This window comes from Mirounga leonina, unplaced genomic scaffold (genome assembly GCF_011800145.1).
Source record: "Mirounga leonina isolate KUSES-001 unplaced genomic scaffold, KU_Mleo_1.0 Mir_165, whole genome shotgun sequence".
Classification (NCBI taxonomy): Eukaryota; Metazoa; Chordata; class Mammalia; order Carnivora; family Phocidae; genus Mirounga; species Mirounga leonina.
Genome location: NW_023270415.1, coordinates 14,306,672 through 14,329,554, shown reverse-complemented (window position 1 = coordinate 14,329,554; position 22,883 = coordinate 14,306,672). Strand labels below are relative to the sequence as shown.

At 38.2% G+C, this 22,883-nt stretch overlaps 1 protein-coding gene and 1 non-coding gene across 2 annotated transcripts in view; both read right to left on the bottom strand.

Annotated features, from left to right (window-relative positions):
• The window catches only part of NKAIN3 (sodium/potassium transporting ATPase interacting 3), a 626,030-nt gene that overhangs the window by 512,567 nt on the left and 90,580 nt on the right, over positions 1–22,883 (bottom strand). The gene's annotated exons all lie outside the window — the stretch shown is intronic.
• Positions 8,155–8,258, bottom strand: LOC118015528. The gene has a single exon (XR_004680672.1). It is a non-coding gene; the product is annotated as a U6 spliceosomal RNA (small nuclear RNA).

The following is a 22,883-nucleotide window of genomic DNA, read 5'->3' as shown; positions in this document are numbered from 1 at the left end:
CTCTAAGAAGAAGTCTGAATTGTTCCAGTAGCATAATTCTCTCTTCTAATATGTCCTCTCTCCAATTCTTAGCTGACTCTTTGGTCTCAATCCATCTCCCTGGTCTTTGAGCAACCCACCAGCTTCATCCCTATTTTTCAACCATAACTTTTACTGACACAGCCCAGGAGGAAAATCTCTGTCTCCATCTTGGAACATGACTTCTGCAACCCTGTTTCTTCCATGGTTGTCCAGGATACCCACACAGTATCTCAAAATAAAATCATCATCACTTTTTGTTAAAGCTACTTCCTCGAAGAATCATAAATTCTGAAGAGTTGTAAGGAACTTTTCAGTACATTAGCCCATCAGAAACTAACATTTAATGGGCATTTGGTAAACCACATAATGGATTGTTCTGGGCAATTTCATATTTACCATATTACTTGGTTGATCTAACATCTATCTCTTCAATTTAGGAACTATATATTTTATAAATCAGATGCCTGAGGAGGGAGAAATTATAACTTGTTCAAAGTCATACAGCTAGTAAGTAACTGGGCCAGGACTGTACCTCCGGTCTCTGTAGCTGTAAGATATTTCTCAAAAAAAAAAAAAAAAATCTTTATCTCTGTATCTAAATCTGTCTCTATCTCTATATATCCTGCCTCTGCTTGATCACTGTCAGTGATGAAGAGCTCATTATTCTCCAAGGCAACATATTTTGATATTTTTATGATGATTAAAATATACATGACATATTCCATATTCAGCGCTAAAAAGAAATGAGCTACCAAGCCATGAAAAGTGCATATTACTAAGTGAAAAAATGCAATATGATAAGTCTACATGCTGTATGATTCCAACTCTATGACTGTCTGCAAAAGGCAAAACTATGAGACAACAAAAAGATCAGTGGTTCCTGTGGTAGGGAGGAAGAGATGAATAGGCAGAGCACAGTGAACTTTTAGGGTATAAATACTCTATATGACATTATAATAATGAATGTATGTCATTGTACATTTGTCCAAACCCATAGAATGTACTAGATCAGGAGTGAACCCTAAGGTAAACTACTGACCTCGGGTGATGATGATGTGTCAATGTAGATTTATCCTTAGTAAAAAAAAATGCACCATGATAATACGATAACGTGTGAGGGTAGGGGGTATATTGAAAATCTTTATTCTTCCTTCTCAATTTTGTTGTAAATCTAAAAACTGCTCCAAACACTAAAAAAATAAATAAAATATTTTTAAAAATCAAATACATAAAATGTACCACTTGAACCATTTTTAAGCATACAGTTCAATGGCATTAAGTATTTCACACTGCTGGGCAAATATCATCACTGTCTATCTCCAGAACTTTTTCATCTTCCCAAACTGAAACTCTGGATCCATTAAATAATAATTTCACATTCTCTTCTCTCCTCCCAGCCTGTGGTTACCCCCATTCCACTTTTATCTCTATGAATGTGACTACTCTAAGTACCTCATGTCAGTCAAGTCATACAGTATTTGTCCTTTTGTGTCTGGGTTGTTTCATCTAACACAGTGTTTTCAAGGTTCATCCTTGTAGCATGTGTCGGGACTTCATTTTTCAAAGGACTATTTCACAGTATTCCACTGTACAGATACGCCACATTTTGTTTATCCGTTCATCTGCCAGTGGACATTTGGGTTTTTCCTCCCTTTGGGCTATTGTGAAGAACGCTGCTATGAACATACGAACCTCAAGATCTCACTTTTCATTTCTTTTGGTGTACTCCCAGAAGTGCAACTGCTCTATGCCAATTCCAAGTTTATGTTTTTTTTGAGGAGCTGTCATATTGTTTTCCAAAGCAGCTGTCCCATTTTACATCCCCACGAGAGTTCCAAACTCCAGAGAGAGTTCCAACATGTTTTGGACCACATTGAATGAAATGTAAATATTAATTTGTCAAGAGAAGTGCAGCCCTTGCCAGAACACAACTTCAACTCTCAAAGTTGCAAGGAGGTTGAGAGCAAGTGTGTCTTTAGACCCTGGGAGAAATGGGAGGTAGGCGTGGAACAGGGATTCACCTGGAGAGGGTCCTGATACACCTAGGTTCACTCTTTGATTCAGAGACAGGTTGAACAGTTAGTTATCTTCTAGATGGAAAAGATGTGGCCTTAGAGACCACATTCTTTTCAGGCTCCCATGAATTGCAAGGACTTCAACAGCCTGGTAACTAGGCCTGACCTGCTTCCTCTTCCAAGATAGACCTCAACTAGTTTTTTTGTGTGTGTTTGATCCTGGTGGAACCCAGGGCTATGCCAATCACATATTTAGCTTTAGTGTTCGTGCAGACACCAAATTTCAACCTCTGCTTCCCAATCACACCTTTCTTAAAGTTTTCTCTTTTCCTCAACTGTACCTAGATTTTATATTTAGAACCACCTCGGGCGCCTGGGTGGCTCAGATGGTTAAGCGTCTGCCTTCGGCTCAGGTCATGATCTCAGGGTCCTGGGATCGAGTCCCGCATCGGGCTCCCTGCTCCTTGGGAGCCTGCTTCTCCCTCTGCCTCTCTCTCTCTGTCTCTCATGAATAAATAAATAAAATCTTTAAAAAAAAAAAAAAAAAAGAACCACCTTTATCCACTAAATGTATCCAGACATCTACCAGTTGAATGAATTGCAGTCTGTCTTCTCTACCACCCATGTGCAATTCTAATCTTTATCTGTCTGGTTAGGTTTTTACCCAAACCTAGGCTTTAACTTTGCTGAATCCATCTCCCACTCTAATTTCAGCTATCTCAACTCCCTGCCTCTCTAAAGGAGAGAAGCTTGCCCCAACAGTCCATACTGGGATAAAGTATTTTTAAAAGTCCCATTGCAGGACGCTTGAGTGGCTTAGTTGGTTAAGTGTTGACTTTTGGTTTTGGCTCAGGTCATGATCTCGGGGTCCTGGGATTGAGCCCCATGTCAGGCTCTACGCTCAGTGAGGAGTCTGCTTGGGGATTCTCTCTCCCTCTGCCCCTCCTCCGGCTCTCTCTCTCTCTCTCTCAAGTAAATAAATGAATCTTTTTAAAAATCCCATTGCTAGGGGCACCTGGGTGGCTCAGTCGTTAAGCGTCTGGCTTCAGCTCTGGTCATGATCCCAGGGTCCTGGGATCGAGCCCCGCATCAGGCTCCCTGCTCAGCGGGGAGTCTGCTCCTCCCTCTCCCACTCCCCCTGCTTGTGTTCCCTCTCTTGCTGTGTCTCTCTCTGTCAAATAAATAAATAAAATCTTTAAAAAAAATCCCATTGCTATACTTCCACATGAAGACACATGGTCCTACAGGTTATCTGGGGAGACTGACTACCTTGTACACTACCACCTTGTACACATAGCTTGAGTTCCACAATTAAGTATGACAGAAGAAATACAATAATGTATTTTGAGATATAAAAATGAGATACAATGAGAAATAGTTTAAGGCTCAGGAAATACTTAGACTCACTCTTTGTCCATATGCAGTTACTTATCAAATGATTACTACTAGAATTAGGTACTCTAGGTCAGTGTGTTTGAATAATAACCTGTTCAAGGATTATGCAGCCAGTTAAGTAGAAGAGAACATCACTTCAGCTAAACTAAAACTGAAAATTTGAAAATAGAGATTTTATCTGAACCCTGGTATAAAAGGGACACTTCTTGTCCCTGTTGAATGGGACAGATAGTCTTTGGCTCATATTCTTTAGTCAGTTCTACTTCTTGGGTGAGCAATGAGTAGATCAAATTATTTTTCTTGTACTGGAATATAATCATCATGCTTAATCATTTCCAGACTAATATCCTCCAACTGTTTCAACAGTTTCTCATATGACATGGTTTTCAGTCTCCTCAGATGAGGAAAATGGCATTTATTAGGGTCTGTCTTAAAGCTCACAGCTCAAAAGCAAGCTGGATGCTCCAGATGAGGACACTGCTCAGTGAAGTTTTGTTAATCTCAGCATTGCATGGCTGTAGAGCAAGCTAAGATTGTGTTGGCTATTTTTAGGAGCCAGAGACACAAGTGGCTCCCATAAAAACTGTAAGCAACGATGAGAAACTGAAACCACTGACCATTTGTACATTAATGTTGTTAAATATATATTGCCCCCTCCAGTGACAGATAGATAGATAGATGATAGAAATCATCTCGTCTGTTTCTATCAGGTAATCCAACAGAAACATTTTCAATTTTGGTAATGTCACTAAATTTATCTATAATGCCTAAAAGACCGTGTCATCTACAAACCTGATAAGCAGGCTTTCTGGGATTAGTAACCCTAGAAAAAGAGAGAACATCATTTAAGTCGGATGACTTGTTTTTAGTGAACCCATGAGGTGTCCTAGTGATCACTACATTCTTTTCAAAATACTCACCTTATGCTCTCTGTTTATTAGCCTTCACTGGAGATTAATAGTATAATAATCTATAGTTGCTTGAGTTTATCTTCTCCTCAATTTTAGAAATAAGGATCAAGATTGCTTATCTCTGACAACCTAGTATGTTCCTAGGCAAAATGACTGTGAAATATATATATATATATATATATATATATATATATACACACACACACCGACAGTGAATCTAAGATCATATCTTCAAACTCTCTTTAAGATCCAACAATTCTTCCATTTGAAATTTGACTTATTTAAAGAACTAAGTACTTTCCCACTGTCTGATCTTTTATGTGAATGATGAAGAGTCTCTTCCTTCCTAAAGTTCATTCTCTTATTCAGACAAAATGGAAGCAATGAAGAATAGGTAGTTCTTGCTTTCTCATTGTAATTTTGTATCTTATGCTTATCTATCCTGGAAATGAGCCTATCACATCTTTTTTGTTATCCTTGCTCCAATTATCTTTGCAAAAATATTTCTTAAAATTTTTAACATTTTTCAAAACAACAACCCATTTAAGGTCTTAGACTTTCTGGCATTATTTTTAAATGTTTATTCTTCTTTTTTTCAGAATCCTTACTCAGTTATGCACCTTTTCTGTGCTCTTTTTATGTGCATCTCCTTTCAAAAGGTTGATTTATTATGTATCTACTTATATTCCCACAGAAATGTTTACTTTTCACCTGCATTAGGATCATCTGTAATTGTATGGTCAGGATTTGCTTTTTGAAAGTCTCTTATCCATTCTTAGATAATCTCTCTTTTCAGAATCTTTGAACATGGAAATGAATCTTTCTTTCTTCTAAACTTTTCTGATATCTTCTTTAGAAAAGGCAAGATTCATATCTGGAGGTACCCAACATTTTCTTTTCTCTCCACTGTGTCTTCTAAGTTAATAGAATCATGGGCTCCTGGGGTTCCCACAGATCTAAAGCACCAATATATTTTCCTCTTTGGATAAAATTAATTAAACAGAAGCTCCTATATTCCTTCATAGAAATGTCATTTTAAGGTATATAGGACATAGACAATCCAAGTACTCTGCTTTTAGTGAACTGAACTTACAGTAGATGTCTTCACATTAAAGCCTTCAATTACTATTCTATCCTCCAGAACCAATTTACAGTTTGTAATGGAAAACATCACTTGTAACTGTATCTATCTAAAGCAGGTGTTTGAACTGGTTCTTCAAGAATGTATGCCATTGTCACTTCTCTAAATGTCCCCAGTTCCCCTGTTGTATACTATCATTCATTACTAGAATTTTTAGTTTGACCATAATAAATGAAAGATAAACTGGGATGTTCTAGCATTCATTTGCTTGTAGAATAAAACTGCTGAGAAGTTACTGTGCCCATTTCAAATCACAATCTGAATCGTGTGATAGTCACTGAATTATTGTACCCTGTGGTTTCTCTGAATCATGGAGAGCCCAGCTCAAGTCATATGGTCTGCAGTGGCCTTGATTCCTGAGTGAACTGCTAATGTAGCATAACATGACGCAAATCCAACTTTCTGGTGGCATGTGGAGCCCAGCCCCATAACATCAAAGCAGAAACCTCTGGCAGACCCACCAATAGCCAAATCTTACCAATTCCTTACCTTCTGAAGCAAAATTGGAGAACTAATCATCCCCTTCACACAAGACTCATTCACTTATTCTGTATGTGGATGATTTTTTAAAGCCTTTGAAATGTACATGTGATTATTTCCAAGATCATTTTAATGCAAGAAAATAAAACTCATTAATAGGTAAATAAGTTTTAAAAATTATTGAAATTTCATATTTTATAGCCTACACGGTACATGACACAATTCCAAATTTCGTAGTTTTAACAGTGGCTCACTGCCTATTTAGCATGCTGGAAAACTGACTCCAGTCAACACATATAGGCAACTGAGTTGCAGGATAAAAATATAGCAATTAGAAACTATAAAGTACCTATTAGATCATGCAGTTCACCCTTCCCCATTGCCAATTCATAAAGAAAAGCAAAATACAGAGTAGAGAAAATACAATGCACCATTCTCTACTAAAAGCCTATGTATAAATATTAAACTCTCTAGCTGAAAAAAAAATTCAAACAGAGGGCAATCTAATGTTCTCATTTTAAAATGCCATTTAATAATGGTTCTTCCCCCTAGTGTATAGAACTTTGAAATACCACAAACATGAATATTGTTGTGATGACAGTAATTCAAAATATAGATATCTAGAAACATGGTGCATATTTACGTGCTTATGTATATTACATACACATGATGAACATTAGTACATAATGTGCTTATATACAGTATATTTGCCATTTACATCAACGGTTCTAAATGGGAGTCAGAGATTGGACTATTTGATATTTACTGTTCCTCACCTCAAACTCACCTCAAAAAGCGCTTTATTTATTTGGTTTTCAGAGCAGTCCATCAAGATCCCACTCAAGGATTATGATGCCCCAGAAGCCATTACAACACCCTCTACCCACCAGCTTGGCTGTCAAACGTATTTCTGAATCTCAACAATCAATCCATACTTCCGTGTCAAAATGAAAGGCCTTTTCAAGTTTCTTTTTTTTCTTATCCTAAACTTGTTGATATAGCCCCTAATATTAGTAGCATTAACTTCAAAAATAATAAGCAACACTTGAGTAGTCATTATACATTGACCATAATGACCACCGTTTCATCTATGACAAATCAAAACGTGGTCTCTACACCGCAGCAACTTTGCATTCATTTCAAAAGGCTAGTTCCTATAAGCAGCACATTAAGTACGGTTTTTAAACTTTTGCTAAACAAGGGAATGTTCAATGTGCCAACAGAATAATAACAGAAGTTTCATGAAAAGATTTTAAAAAGGAGAATCCATGGAAAATCACCAATCCACAAAGGTATACAGTAAGAGAGGGAAAAAGTAACAGTAAAACTATCGAACAGCCAGAAAGCAATTAGGAAAATGGCATTAGTAAGTCCTTACATATCTATAATTACTTTAAATGTAAATGGAATGAATTACCCAATCAAAAGTCACAGAGTGGCTGGATAGATTTGAAAAACAAGCAAACAACAACAACAACAACAACAACAAGACCCAACTATATGTTGCCTAAAAGAGACTGACTTCAGCTTTAAGGACACATCTAGGCCCAAACTGACAGAATGGAAAAAGATATTCCATGCAAGGGGAAACCAAAAGAAAATAGGGGTAGCTGTACCTGTACCAGACAAAATAAACTAAACCAACAATGGTAACACAAAAAAGAAGGTCATTATATAATGATAAAGGGGTCAAGTCATCAGTAAGATATAATAATTGTACATATATACACAACCAATGTTGGAGCACCTAAATATGTTACACAAGTACTAATACAAACAGGAGACGGGTGTTTGGGTGGCTCAATTGGTTGATGGTCCCACTCTTGATTTCAGCTCAGGTTGTGATCTCATGGGTCATCAGATTGAGCCCTGAGTCACGCTCCGCACTCAGCGGGAGTTTGCTTGAAGATTCTCTTCCTCTTCCCCTCCCCCAACTCATGTGCACACATTTGCACTCTCTCTCTAAAATAAATAAGTAAATCTTAAAAAAAGAAAAAGAAATGGGAGAAACAGACAACAACACGATAATAGTAGGGAATTTCAATATTGTTTTTGCATTTTTTTGCATTTGCATTATTTTTTTGCATTTGCATTAATTTTTCAGCATTAGACATAATCACTCAGACAGAAAAGCAAAAAAACAACATTGGACAAAGCTGGAGTCATTGTACTATCTGATATCCTGTTTTCAAAAAATATGGAATGCTTCACGAATTTGCGTGTCATCTTTGCGCAGGGGTCATGCTAATTTCTGTATTGTTCCAATTTTAGCATATGTGCTGCCAAAGCAAGCACTACACTTCCGGACTGCAAACTGTATTACAAAGCTATAGTAATCAGAAACAGTGTGGTACTGGCATAAAATTAGGCAGAGACCAATGGAACAGAATAAAGAGCTCAGAAATAAATTCTCACATATACAGTCAACTAATATTTAACAGGGAAGCCAAAAATACTCAATGTGGGAAGGCTAGTCTCTTCAATAAATGGTGGTGGGAAAACTGGATAATTATATGCAAAGGAATGCAATTAGACCCTGATCTTACAACAATTACAAAAATCAACACAAAATAAAGACTTAAACATGACACTTGAAACCATATAACTCCTAGAAGTAAAGATAAGGAGGGAAAAATCCCCTTGACATTGATCTTGGCAGTATTTTTTTGGATATGACACCAAAAGCACAAGCAACCAAATCCAGTATCAACAAGTGGGACTATGACAAACTAAAAAAGTTTTTTCACAGCAAAAGAAACAAATAACAAAATGAAAAAACAAACTACAGAATGAAAGAAAATTTTTGTAAATTTTTTGCAAAAATTTTGCAAACCATATATCTAATAGAAAGTAAATATCCAAAATATATAAAGAACTCACACAACTCAGTAACAAAAAAAGCAATCCAATTAAAAATGGGCCTTCTTTTCCAAAGAAGACATCCAAATGACAATAAGTACATGAAAAGATGTTCAACATCACTAATCACCAGGGAAATACAAACCAAAACCACAATGAGATAGCACTTCACATCTGTTAGAATGGCTATCATCAAGAATATAAAAGATAGGGGTGCCTGGGTGGCTTAGTAGGTTAAGAGCCTGCCTTTGGCTCTGGTCATGATCCCAGGAGTCTGGGATTGAGCCCTGCGTCAGGCTCCCTGCTCAGCGGGGAGTCTGCTTCTCCCTCTGCCTCTGTCTGCAGCTCCCCTTTCTTGTGCTCTCTCTCTCTCTCACTCACTCTCTCTCAAATAAATAAATAAAGTCTTAAAAAAAAGAACACAAAAGATAAGTATTGGTGAGGATGTGGAGAAATGGCATTGTTGGTGGGAATGCAAATTGGTGCAGTTACTATAAAAAAAAAACAGTATGGCGGTGCTCAAAAATATTAAATATAAATATATATAATATTAAACATAAAAATAAAACCACCATATTATCCAACAACCCAGCTTCTGGGTATATATATCCAAAGGAAATGAAAATAGGATAATGAAAAGATATCTGCCCTCCCATGTTTGCTGCTGAATTATTCAAGCTAAGTGTCCATCAACAGATGAATAAAGATGTCACACACACACACACACATAAATATTATTCAATCACGAGAAAAAAGAAAATCCTGTCATTTACAACAACATGGATGGACCTTAAGGGCATTATGCTAAGTCAGATAAATGAGACAAAGAAACCAATACTCTACAATATCATCTATATGTGGGATCAAAAAAAAAAACAAAACCCTGAAATTTCAAAAACAGAGTAGAGTGGTGGTTACCAGGGGCTGGAGGGTGGGGAATGGGGGAACTGGGGAGATGTTGGTCAAAGGGTACAAACTTGTAGGAAGATGAGTAAGTTCTGGGGATCTAATGCACAGCAATGTGACTATAGTTAACTATACTGTATTATAGACTTGAAAGTTCCCAAAAGACTAGATCTTAAAAAGAAATGGAAATTATGTGACCTGATGGAGGTGTTAGGTAATGCTATGGTGGTAATGATATTGCAATATATAAGTATATCAAAACAACACATTGCACAAAAATTATATCTCAGTTATATCAAAAGAAAGAAACTAACTAACTAATGGTAGGTAGGAAGCCAAGGGTCTAGAAAATAGCCTAGAGTGACAGTGGGGGTAGGTTACTGGGATGATGAGGCTCAAGGATGCTATGTTGATATAGGTACACAGCAGTCTGGGTCAAGGATACTGACTTGGAAGGCTCTTCTTTCCTTCCTTCTCCAAGACCAGAAGGGAATGAGTATTGGTTCAGTCTGGGATTAGAACAGGGATCCTTAATGTGGTGTCCACTAAGGGATCTTGGCTAGAATTCTGGGATTCTGTCAACTTAAGTGAGAAAATAATATATTTTTATTTTCACTAATATCAAATTGAAATTTATCATTATCTTCAATTACTGAATGTAGGCAACAGACTATAGTAGTATTAGCACTACCTGTGATTTTGTTGCCAGTAAAAATTAATTTTATTTCACAGTATACTTATTGCAGGTATTTCAAACATTGGTCATGCTCCTCACCACTCTGGAATTATGGAAGTTATTAGGCCCTCTGATAAAGGGGACCAAATGTTGTTTAATGTAGTAATAAAGAAAAACATATATTCCTGCCACATTTTAAAAACACTTTGATAATTATTATTTCAATATCTTTGATTTCCTTTGTCATCCATTGTGTTTTATTTTATACATTTAAAAATACTATTCTGAGGGGCGCCTGGGTGGCTCAGATGGTTAAGTGTCTGCCTTCAGCTCAGGTCATGATCCCAGGGTCCTGGGATTGAGCGCCACATCGGGCTCCCTGCTCAGCGAGAGTCTGTTTCTCCCTCTCCCTCTGCCATTCCCTCCACTTGTGCTCCCTGGCTCTATCTCTCTGTCAAATAAATAAAAATAAAATCTTTTAAAAAATAAAATGAAATAAAAATACTATTCTGAGAAGCAATTCATTGGCTTTAAAAGATTGCCAAAATAGCCCTTGGACAAAAAAGGTAACAAACTCTGGGTTACATGGTGTGGGAGGGACAGACAGATGAATAAGAGTGACTCTTCCCCTCTGAGCCTAGGGGAAGAGGTTTTGGTCAAGGAGAAAAGTGAGAGGATGCTCTTGGAGGTGCTATGACCCAAGAGTTGGACTTAAGACCACCCATTACTGTTGCAGTCAATTCCTGAGTGGTCCTCAGGCCTGCCTGGAAAATGGACTTGAGTCCCAGGAGAAAAAGTAAGGAGGTTTTATGGTGGTAGTTTTATATATATAAATGAGGGAATCATGTTTTATTAGGAAAATAACTTTTCACCTGAGTAAATAGGAAAATTTATATGAAAATAATAACTATTCAAATAATGCTGACTTTATGTCCGGCAGTGTTCAATGCAATTTACAAATATTAGCTTCATTAGTCCTTACAACAATCCTATACAGTAGGCACTATTATTATCCCCCTTTTGCAGATGAAAACGGGAGGTCAAGTGAAGTTAAGTCTGTTGCCCAGAGTAGTCCAGGTGTTATGTCACAAAACCAGGATTTGAATGCAATGCAATCAGTTGGGACTATGGACTATGTACCCTGACGCAGGCTGCAAAGTGATTTTCTAAAGGATTAATAATAACAACAAATGTTATTTGTTTGTCCTCTGCAATAATAGAGACAATAAAGGAAATATGATATATACCAACTAGAAATAACGTTCTCTGCTTGTATTTTCCACTCAGTTCTTCTCATCAGACGTCCTTTCTGTAAGTATATTCTCAGTTTCTCCTCCCAATGGCTATGATTGGAATATTGGCAGTTATATGAAAGTATGCCTTGCTCCATTTTTCTAACATCTATCATGACTCCCACTGGATTCTAAGAAAGCAAATCTTAACCTCTCAAGGGCAGCTCTCGCTGTGACCGATGGCTTCACCCAACTTTTGACATTATTAATATATTCTTTTCAGAGAACATTACAAAGAGTGCAGACAGCTGTGCCATACTGGCTGAGACTGCGGTGGAGGTGATGACCCTTCGTCCATTCAGCGCCCCAGTGAGAGAGTAGCCCTGTAACGTGGTGTCACCAGATGAGAAACACCAAGAGCTCTGAGTGTGGCTTTGTGCCAAAGTCTCAGGCTTCTCCACTGGGCGGGGGTGGGGGGGGGGTGGGGGGGTGCAACCTGATGCCCTGCAGTTTGTGACTAGGTGATATTCAAATGCAATAATGGATTCAGAAAGCAAGAACCCAAACACTTTTGTGACAGAGGGAAAGCTTCATGTAAAAGGTGTCTACTGCATTGGTCTTTGTGGATTCAGTCTGTATGCAAAAGAAAACACAAATCTGTCCCAGATTTTATTTGATTGTAAATATACAGGCATTCATACAAGACTGAACAGTTCTGAGTGCCAATAAAATAATATACTTCCACATTTCTAAACAAATACAATGAAACAAAATTTTTTTTTTTTTTGCTTGAGAGTTAAGAGGTGTGATGAAGTTTTTGAAATTTGGGCCAAAGCTATAGAGAGAGGTTGACAGACATCTCTTTTGCTTCATATCCTTCTTTTACACAAATACTGGAAACAGCTATTTTTTATTTTTCTCTATTGGGAAAAAATAGAGATATGAATGTTTCCCAATAATGATATAATGGATTGAAATTTGGATTGAGAGTTGGAGGACCTGAATTATAGTCTTGACTTTGTCCCTAAGCAATTTTTTCTGAATAATTTATAGTTCAATAGCTTTCAAAAGGCATTTGTGGAATGACTTGCAATAAAAATATGCATACAAAAAAAGAGAATTGAACAGGAAATCAGAAACAATAGAATGAAAAGGGAGAAAATTTCTATAATCTGGTTCATCTAACTCTGAGGTTCCTGGACACAAAGTGAAAAAGGGAAACATGATGAACCTCACAGGTATCATTATTGACAAAAGAAGTAATTTCTGCTTTTGCTTTGCTTCCTGATTCTAAATTTTAGAAAGAATTTTTTCTGTTGGATCATTATACAAAGGCATCAATTTAGACTCTTTGGAAAATGCAAAAACTCTAGAGAAAGATTAAAGGTATTTTATTGAATTGTACTCAAGTGAAAGTAATTTCTTTGGAGAGTTAATCCACGTAGTTTAAGTGAATTGCTTTTGATGCTCTACCTTGACTGAAGGAGAGTCACCAAGTAGCTCTGTAACCTCTTCTGCCTCTTAGTAAAATAGGGATTTTGATTAGATGAACTCTAAGGTTCCTTCTAACTCACAAGTTCAGTAATTTCTAGGATTAATTTCATTTAGACTTTCTATTATTGTTAACATGCTATTCAAGCCCAGATTCCCAAAACGTAAGGATTTCCATCCCCTTCTTTTTGTCATAAAAGTAACATTATAAATACATTCGGAACCAAATTATGTGCTTTAAAGCAAGAGACAAGGATACTATAGTTACCTGAAAAACAACCCCTGTTGAAATTATAAGTGAATACAAAAAGTGAAGCAAATATAAGTTCCCACTGTCACTTTTTTTACCTCTTCTTTAAAGGTCTCAGATTGATTAATGGCTAACAAGTGAGTTGTCTGTATGTTCTGTGAATTCTAAAATAAGCAACACAGAAATCTTGCTGTAGCCAATAATTCAAAGAGTAATCTAATAGCACCAAAGTACATGCAGCAATTTCTAGATAATTATGTCATTATTTTAATGGGTAGCGAAAGGGAGCAGACTATGCCACCCCCAAAATACATCTCTTTGACACATTGATTATTTTGAGCTGATTATCTTTTAAAAACAGGAAAAGCACTTAAAATCGAATACAAGTTATCCTTTTGTAAGAGGCATTTATGTTTATATGGGAAATCTTCATTTGTCTGCTCTGTACCAGGAAGGGAAGAATGATTCTAAACCTCTTGAAACTCTTACCAATGGAAAAGGTATGGACTTAAATCTGCATAACAACCTTATTCTCGTTCACAGTGTTTTTCTGATATGACTGACTCCCCACCCTCCACATCTTGTTTTGTCTTTAGGTGGAGAAGTGACTGGGCCATTTTGGAGAGTTACTCAGTTCTCCTAGGTACCTCCCCCGTACACAGGAGGTATACTGGTTTTAAACTTCTGTTTGCTTTTCTCCTGTTAGTCTGTCTTTTATTACAGGGGTGTTTCAGCCAAGAACCAAGAAGGGTAGAGTAAAAAGTATTTTTCCTCCCCTACAGTTTAAGAGAAGTAAGGTTACAGTTCTCTCTGGTTCAATCTCCACAAAGCAGTCAAACTGCGCTTCTTAAAACATAAATTGGAACTCACCCTCTCCTGCAGAAGCACCTGACTCTTGGGCTAAAGGGAAAAAAAAAAAAAAATCCATAGTCCTTACTGTGGCCTATGAGGCCCTGCTGGATGGGTTCCTGGCCACCTCCCTCACACTCCCATCTCCTACAACTCCCTAGCCTGACTCACTAGGCTTCACTCACTCTGGGGTTTCAGTTCCCACACACAACAGCCACATCCTGACCCTGGAACCCCTACCTACTCCCTGGAATGCTCTTCCCAATGATCTAATCACAGGCAGCTCTTTCTCATGCTTTTGTCCCTTCTTAATTGTCACCTGCTCAGAGAGGCCCTCTCTGACCACTCCTTGTCAAGAGCTGATTCCAACATTCTCAATTTCTGCTCATGTTTGTTCCTTTCATAGAATCCATACCAAATCACAGTTACTTTGTCTGTTCACTTGTTTTCTTCTATCCGTCCTCGCAGAATGGAAGTTTCATGATAGCAGATTTGTGAGGTCCTCTTCACTGTTGTATTTCAAGCACTACTCTCATTTAGGGCATAATGAAAGAATGGCTACATTGTATAATTGTCATAAGTAATCCTATTATCAAATTCTTTTCATGGTCATTTTCCCCCTATTTTTCCTAGTTCAAATCCTTAACGTAAATATACAGTTTCTACACAAACTAGAAAAATTACAAACTTTTCTTATCATAAAATGTGATGACTTCTGCAAGGACATAGTGTTATTTTCACAACTTACCAAAGTTAACAAGGTTTTACGGCTCCTTTGAACTATTGTCTTATCAGAGCAGCTCAGAATTAGCAGACACATCATTGGCAGAGAATCAAATAACATATATCAAAAGATACTCAGCATATGCTTTGTCAGAGAAGCCATTGGGCAAAGAATTGGTGTGAAAAGTTCTTTCATATTCCCCTATTAAATCAATTCCCAGATCTTCCTGTCAGAATAAATTTTAACAATAAGTTATTGTGCAACTGTGACCCACAAGACTCTTTGTCTTCTGCCTCTTCTAGACAATTATTTTTCAAACTACAGATTATGAAATCAAACTGCAGTTGAGGGGGCACCTGGGTGGCTCAGTTAGTTAAGAGTCTGACTTTGGCTCAGGTTGTGATCTCTCGATCCTGGAATTGAGCCCCGCATTGGGCTCCTCACTCGGCGGGGAGTCTGCTTGTCCCTCTCCCTCTGCACCCCAACCCCGGGCATGCTCTCTCTCTCCGTCAAGTAAATAAATAAAATCTTAAAAAAAAATTTTTTTTAAATCTGCAGTTGTGAAATCAATTCAGGGGACGATGGAGAGAAGTTCTAAAAATTAAATACAATAGAAAAATAGAAAATGGAAAATATCAAAGTACACTGCACAGAATTAGAATAACTGTCATTTGAAGAAGCTTTTGTATTTAAGTGTGTCTGTGTGTGTTGTACATCTTTATTCTGGGTCACAATGTAAATCATAGTTTCCAGTTGAAAACCACTATACTGGTCAGTAAGAGAAATAAAACAAGAGTTAGTGACTACTTGTAAAACACATGCATATATCCAGATTTATTATACTCCTATAAGAGAACTAATGGGGTTTGGGACATTCTACCCTAAAATATGGCATCTTAGCACATTAAGCTGAAGGAGTTTGCAAAGCCAGCAGAAGCAGGTCAGTGTGACCCTCCCCTAACCTTTGTCCCCTGAATTAGATCCTGAAACTCTTATATTAGAGATGCCCTCCTTCTCTTCCAGGAAAGGAACATCCTTATCCTAAAAAAGAAGCCTTGCTGAATTTCCCCCAGTTTACTACACTAACCTCATTTCTACATGACTGCTCACCCTTCATTAAACATAAAATAAAACACTCAGGTCTAACTGTTTCTTTAGGTCTTCATTTCCTTATGAAGGCTCCCATGTCACATACAACTTATATTAAATAAATCTGTATGTATTTTTCCTCTTATCTTCCTTTGGCAGTTTAATTTTCAGACCCAGACAGGGATTCTGAGACAGTCGAGGAAAATTTTTTCCTTACTCACAGACTTTGTTCCTGGGCTTGATACATTTCATTCTGCTTTGCATTTTAGATTATTGTTTTCATATCTGCGTCCAATTATAACATAAGCCTTTTGAGGGTAGGAAGATGTCTCATATATCACTGAGTCACCCATTAAGGTCACCCATTATGTTGGATTAAATATGGTCACAAGTTATCTGACACTATTTCCATTAAGAGAGTCCATTAAGGGTCATGTCTTTTCCTTTTCAATCTGGGAGGGGTAGTCTGTGATTGCACTGACCAATGAAAATGGCAGAAATGATGATACAGAGCACATTTCTAAGCTTAAACCTCACAAGGCTGGCAGCTTCTACTTGCTGTCTCTTGGAGTACTCACTCTTGGAGCCTGAGCTTCCACGTGAGCATTTAGACTACCACCCTAGAGAAATCATGGAGAGAGGCCCTGTGTCTACCTAGAGAGGGAAAGAAGGCTATCCTTCTAGCCGTCTTCATGAAAGTAACAGGCACATGTATGAAGCCTTCTTGGGTCTTATAGATTAAGCACTGGCAAACTGTGGCCCATAGGGCAGCTGCTTAATTTTGTAAATAAAACTTTATTAGAACATGGCTACAACAGTCATTTGTTTACATATTGTCTGTAGCAACTTGCACATTACAACCACAGGGCTGACTAGCTGTCATACACAGTATGTCCCACAGTTTTCTACCTGGCCCTTCACGCAAAATCTGCTGATCTGGGTTCTAGGCCCCTCCAAAGGACTACAAATGATGCCAGCCAGAGCAGAATAACCTCTCAGCCAAGCTCTGCCTGTAGTTCTAATCCACGAAAATCACGAAGTCTAATAAAAATTGTTTTAACCCACTTGTTTTAGGGTAGATTTTTATGCAACAGTAGAAAACTGGAACAAAACTCATTACCTGGTAGTGTTGTGTTGTATAAACCCTGTGACATGTATCAATGGTTTTGGAATCAGGCAGCAAACAGAAGCTGGAAGGGCCTCAAGGAGACTGTTAGTGGAAAAAAGGACTTTAAAGAAATTGTTAGTAAAAGCTGCAAGGGCCTTGAAAAGACTGTTGGTGATGCCTTAAGGGTCAGTGAAAATATGTCACTGGAAGCTGGAGAATGTGGGATACGTTCTCTGTATTGGCTGAAAAATTGGCATGAGTGTTGCATGTGATAATGAAGAAAATGGAAAACGGACCTAATGAATTTGTGGACCCGACAGAGAAGACTAATGGGCAGAATGGAGGAAGCGCCAACTGGCTTCTAACTGCCAAACGTGAAATACGAGAAGAGCAATGAGCTAACAGAGGAACGACTGATCTGTGAGCAGATTGAGAGGAAATATAAAGGAGCCAGGACAGGCTGGGTGTGAAAAAGGAAACCGTCTCTCATCCCAGTTTCCACCAGCAATGGACGTGAAAAGTCAGAAATGGCCTCAAGACAAAGGCTAAACCCAGACTACTACCTGGCCGTGGGGTAAATAATCTAGAGGGCTTCTAAAAACTTTAAGAGTTGTACATCTTACACCCTCTCTGCCAGAAAAGAGGGCCTTTGTGAATCTTAACATATGCTTGGTAAACCCTTTCAACTAGACAAAATGGCTTCTTTGTTTAATTTGCTACATTTCAAAGACTATATTAAAAACAATGTGTGTGAGGCTTCTGATTGGTGAGTTGGATTATCTGATACACAGGAGCCCTATAAACTTTTTACGGAAAAGGAGGGATGACTCAAAGGGCAGAACCAAGAGCCACCGCAATCACTTCTAGGGGAAGAAGGCTAGACCCTAACCAAGGAACCAGTGACCTGCATCTGGCTGGATTTCTAAATCAGTGTAGAACAGTAACTGCTATGTACCTCCCACGTTCTCCTTTCTGAAGAGGAGAACCTAGGGTTATCTTATCCCTATCTGACCATTATATATTGGAAGGAGGGCAGACCAATTCTCCCAATAGTTCGCATGTCTTCAGGCTGAGAGGAACTCAAGAGATCTTCATCCACACATGGCTTTGATTTAATCATCAGCTTTTTAAATTCAAGGCAATGTTGAAATGAGGTGAAATTTTTTAATGTGTAAGGAATATAAGCAATCTGTGGCCAGAAGGTATACAACAGTCCTTCCATAGAGAGTCATCCCTCTCCCCCTTAAACTTGGGGGTGCTCTGAGACTATACTGACCAAAAGAATAGGGTGGAAGCTTTACTGACCCAATTTTTGGGCCTGGTCCTTAAAAGACTAAAAGTTTCTAGTTCCTGTCTCTTGGGTTACTTACTCTTAGAGCCACATAAAACCTTCTCAGAGAGTATGTGGAAAGGCCCTGAATCCACAGCCTCCTAGCTGTGAATAAAAGCCATCTCGGACCCTCTGGCAGAGCCACTAGCTGGATACCACCTGGAGAAGAATTGCCCAGCCAAATCCTGCCCAAGTTTGACCCACAAAATCTTGAGATATAATAAAATGGCTGTAGTTTTAAGGCACTAAAGTTTTGGGGTAATTTGTTATACAGCAATAGATAATAAACACACATTTCATACAGGTACTAAAAATACACACATTTTCAATATACCTAACCTCCTAAATCATTGGGTTGGGAAAAGTATGATCTCTGTTTATGGATGGAATTAAGGTCTCCCAAAAAGATATCTTGAAACCCAAACTCCCAGAACTTGTGAATGTGACCTTATTTAGAAACAAGGTCTTTCCAGATGCGATCAGATTGTAGTTAAGTCCCACTAGATGAGGGTGTACCATAATCTAACGATTGGCCTCCTTATAAGAAGAAGACAGAGGCAGTGACTGGAATGCATCTGTAAGCCAACGGAAGCAAAGAATGAATCCTCCCCTAGAGCCTTCAGAGTGAATAAGCCCTGCCAACATCTTGATTTGGGACTTCTAGCCTCCAGAACTGTGAGAGAATAAATTTCTGTTATTTTAAGACACTTCGTTGGTGTTACTTTGTTATTGCATCACAAACACAGTCTCCTACAGGACGTAGCCTAAGAGTAGAACTAATATGTCTGTTATAAACACTGCTGAAAACATACAACACATCTTTTGGAATATTACCAATACTGGGTAATAATCTTCACATGGCCCTGCACTTCTAAATTCCAAATATTTAGGATGATTCTCCATATTGTGCCAATGGTCTTTTTTTATGCAGATTCTTAAAGTCACAGGACTGGAGTGTTCCAGGCCTCTAGTCTTCCTGGCCCTTCAAATCCACTTAATGGCTTATAGACTTTACACCTAAGTCTATGGCCAGAGCCATAAAAAAGGATAAAAAAATCCAGTGAGGCAATGCCATTATTTGCCAGAAATTTGGTGATGGATAACTGTAATTATTCACTAAAATGGGACTTAGAAGTTTTCTATGGCTTTTAGTTACTCTTTCTTAATACTTTCGGATAATGATACTTGGGCCCAAAGCCATAGGTAAAGCATTTAATGATATACATTTGTGTCTCTATCAATGTTTCAGAATACTTATCACTCTAAAAACAGAAGGGAAGTTTTCACTGCTTATTTTTAGTGTATGATAACATGTATACATGTTAAGAAAAATGATACATCAAGTTGATGCTTAGTAAATCCTCTTCCAAAATGGTTATTTACATCTGACTTCAGGAAAAGATAAGATAAATGTGACTATCACAAGATTTCAGTAAGGGCATCGCAGTATTTCTTATTTGACATTAAACCTCACTTAAGTAGCTTCTGGTACACCTCTGCAGAATGGAAAAATTATTGCCTTTTTATTATTAAAAATGCATGTCATATTTCCAGATTGCATTCATTTGGCCAGTGGGACATGCACTATAATAAGCTAGTACCAGATTCACCTGAGCTATAAAAATAAATAATAACTACATGATAATCTTTTGATGTACAGCCAAGAATCATTTAATTTCTGGAGTCATAAAAAGGTGAAATGAACCACAAGTTAAAAAATGCCAATGAGTATTTGAAGGAAATATCCTTCAGAGACAAGTAGCTCTAGCTTTTCGATGCAATAAAAAAAAATTATTTCTTATGGGAAAAGTTGATGGTAAAATGATGTATTTCTATGCTAGTGTAATGGGAAACCTGAAAATATTTTTCAGTATTAGTTTATGCATTTTCATACACCATCTTGTAAATTGTGCTAGAAGAAATTTTTATAAAGAAACTAATAAATAAAAACAAAAACAGAAACAGGATGTCATGCCACATAGAAGGAGTGGTAAGAGACCTAGGTTCACATGGCAGCTCATTGATAGGTTAGTAGGGCTGCTTGCCATGTAACCTTCTCAGACTTCAGGCTCCTTATATGTAGAATGAAATAATATTATTACCGATATCACTGAATCGTTACGATGAAAATTTTTTAAAGTGTATGGAAATTTTCCTTGTAAACTTCAAAGCATTATGCAGATGTTATGTTATTCATTAGTCTAATTAGGAAAGTAACTCCAAATTACAAATGTTCATGTACATTCTCTCTAGCTTGAGGCTTTGAATTTTAGGTTTCAATCTGGTTTATGCTTAATCCTTCGTGATGCTGAGTTTTTGTTTGTACTCACAATATAAACTCAGAATATACCAAACCAAGTTACTTACGAACAATGGATATTTAGAATAGGAAAAATACGCTCTCCTGGAATTCTAAAGCATACTCTGTTAAAACATTCTTACTGACCTTTAACAAAGTCTGTTAAAAGCAGAAACAAGGGGTTAAGAATGTAATGGACTGAAAGATATTTTCTTATTTTTGAATAATTTATGATTTCACATTTATGTTTTCACATTTATGATTTCACACGTTCCCTTTTCAAAGTCTTTTTAACAGCCCTTACAGAAGGCTCCACTGAAGTTTCAGCTGGAATGCAGACAGGTTGAAGGGCGTAGAAGTAAAAAGGGTTGCTATTAGAACCAAAATGGAAATAACTCCTTAACTGTTCCCTTCAAATTCATATCATGATCAGTCAGAGCATGTTTCTGCCCAGGTCATCTAGCTGGGGAGATCCCCCTGACTTCGAAGAATGCTTGGGGAAGACCACAGCTGAATCATACCTGAAATAAAGTCACACATAAAAAAAAAAAAAAAGGATTTTTTTAAATCATTCTAAAAGTACTCCTATAAAGCACCGCTTAATTGGTCTTTCACTAACAAAGACAAAGATACACAATAACCTATCACTCCAGGAACTGAATAAATTAGTTGCTGAACGTTGAAGTGGGAGATGTTTGCCCCTACGGCTCATTAATTCACTTTCCAGTTTATTCAGGATAAAAATCAAACGCGTTCCTACAGCTGATAAGAAAGACTTACTCAAGCTTTCCCAACTCTTAAAGAAGAACAAAGACTCCTTATGCTTTAGGACTGGCTTCTTTGGATTCTATCCTTCAGAAAAACAAGTGGAATGTTTGCACGCAATGTTCCTTCTGGGCGCTCAGCCATTTCATAAACATTTATTGTCTATTTTATGCCAGAAGCTATGCTGACAGTACCAGGCACATGAGGGATGGCTCCTGCCTTCAAGGAGTTCACCAACCAGTAGGGGAGATTGCCGTGAACCACAAATTATTATATAGTGGGATGCGAGCCAGCCTGGATGGGAACCAGAGATGTCAGCTTAGGAATCCAAGAGGAGATAACATGTGAGCTGAGTCTTCATCGACATGTAGCAGTTAGCTGGGGAAAGAAGAGAAGGGGATCCAGTCGGAGGTGAGCACAGGTTGGAAGGGGCATACAAGACCCCAGTAGTTTACGAGGCTGTGCATAGGGCTTTGGAAGGGGGCGAAAGAGCGGGACAAGAGGAGGCTAGAGAAGTGAATGACCGACCAGAGCCTGGACTGTGACTGCAGTGATATAGGGAAGCAGTGAAACACGTCTGAGCAGGTAGGACAGTGCTCACATTAGCGTGCATGCGTGTGTGTGTGTGTGTGTGATTTTACACACATGCACGTGTGTGTTTTAATGTCCCTAGCAAGAGAATTAAAGAAGTTATAGCTAGGGGCAGAACTGTGAAGAGGTTATCACAATAACTGAGGGAAGGGGTATAAGGGTTTACTTAACACTACTTAGTAGGGAGAGGAGGAGAAAGGAGTATTTCAGGCATTAGAAACAAATCCAGTCTGGTTGCTAACTGGATACAGCTGCAAGGAAAAGGGAGCTGTTTCCCAGGATTTCCAGGTTTCCGTCTGGGCAACAGGGTCTTCAGGGTGTGTGTCATTGAGAGAGCCGTTCTAAAGGGCGAGCAGGTGTGAGTTAGGTTTCCTGGCTTCTTAGTATAGAAAGGGAAAGACAAATGCCTAATTCTATATGTCAGCGTCAAATTCTGCCAGTTGCAACCTCTTAATATGCCTCAAAACCAACCTTCTCTTGTCCCCTTGCACTAGCCTCCATCAAGTAAAGCCTCCCACCACTACTTCCTGTTACTGTGCCCGCACCTTCTTGTCTCTGGACTTAGCCTGCCTTGTACTCTCAGCTACGGCCAAGTTCCTGCCTAAAGAGCTTCAGTGGCTGCCCTAGAACTTTAGGACAGAAGTCAAACTCCTTCCTGTAGCTTCCGTTCTTCTCGATGGTTACATCCTCATTTCTCATCACTCCCCATTGCCCCCCCCCCCCCCCCCCCCCCCCCCCCCCCCCCCCCCCC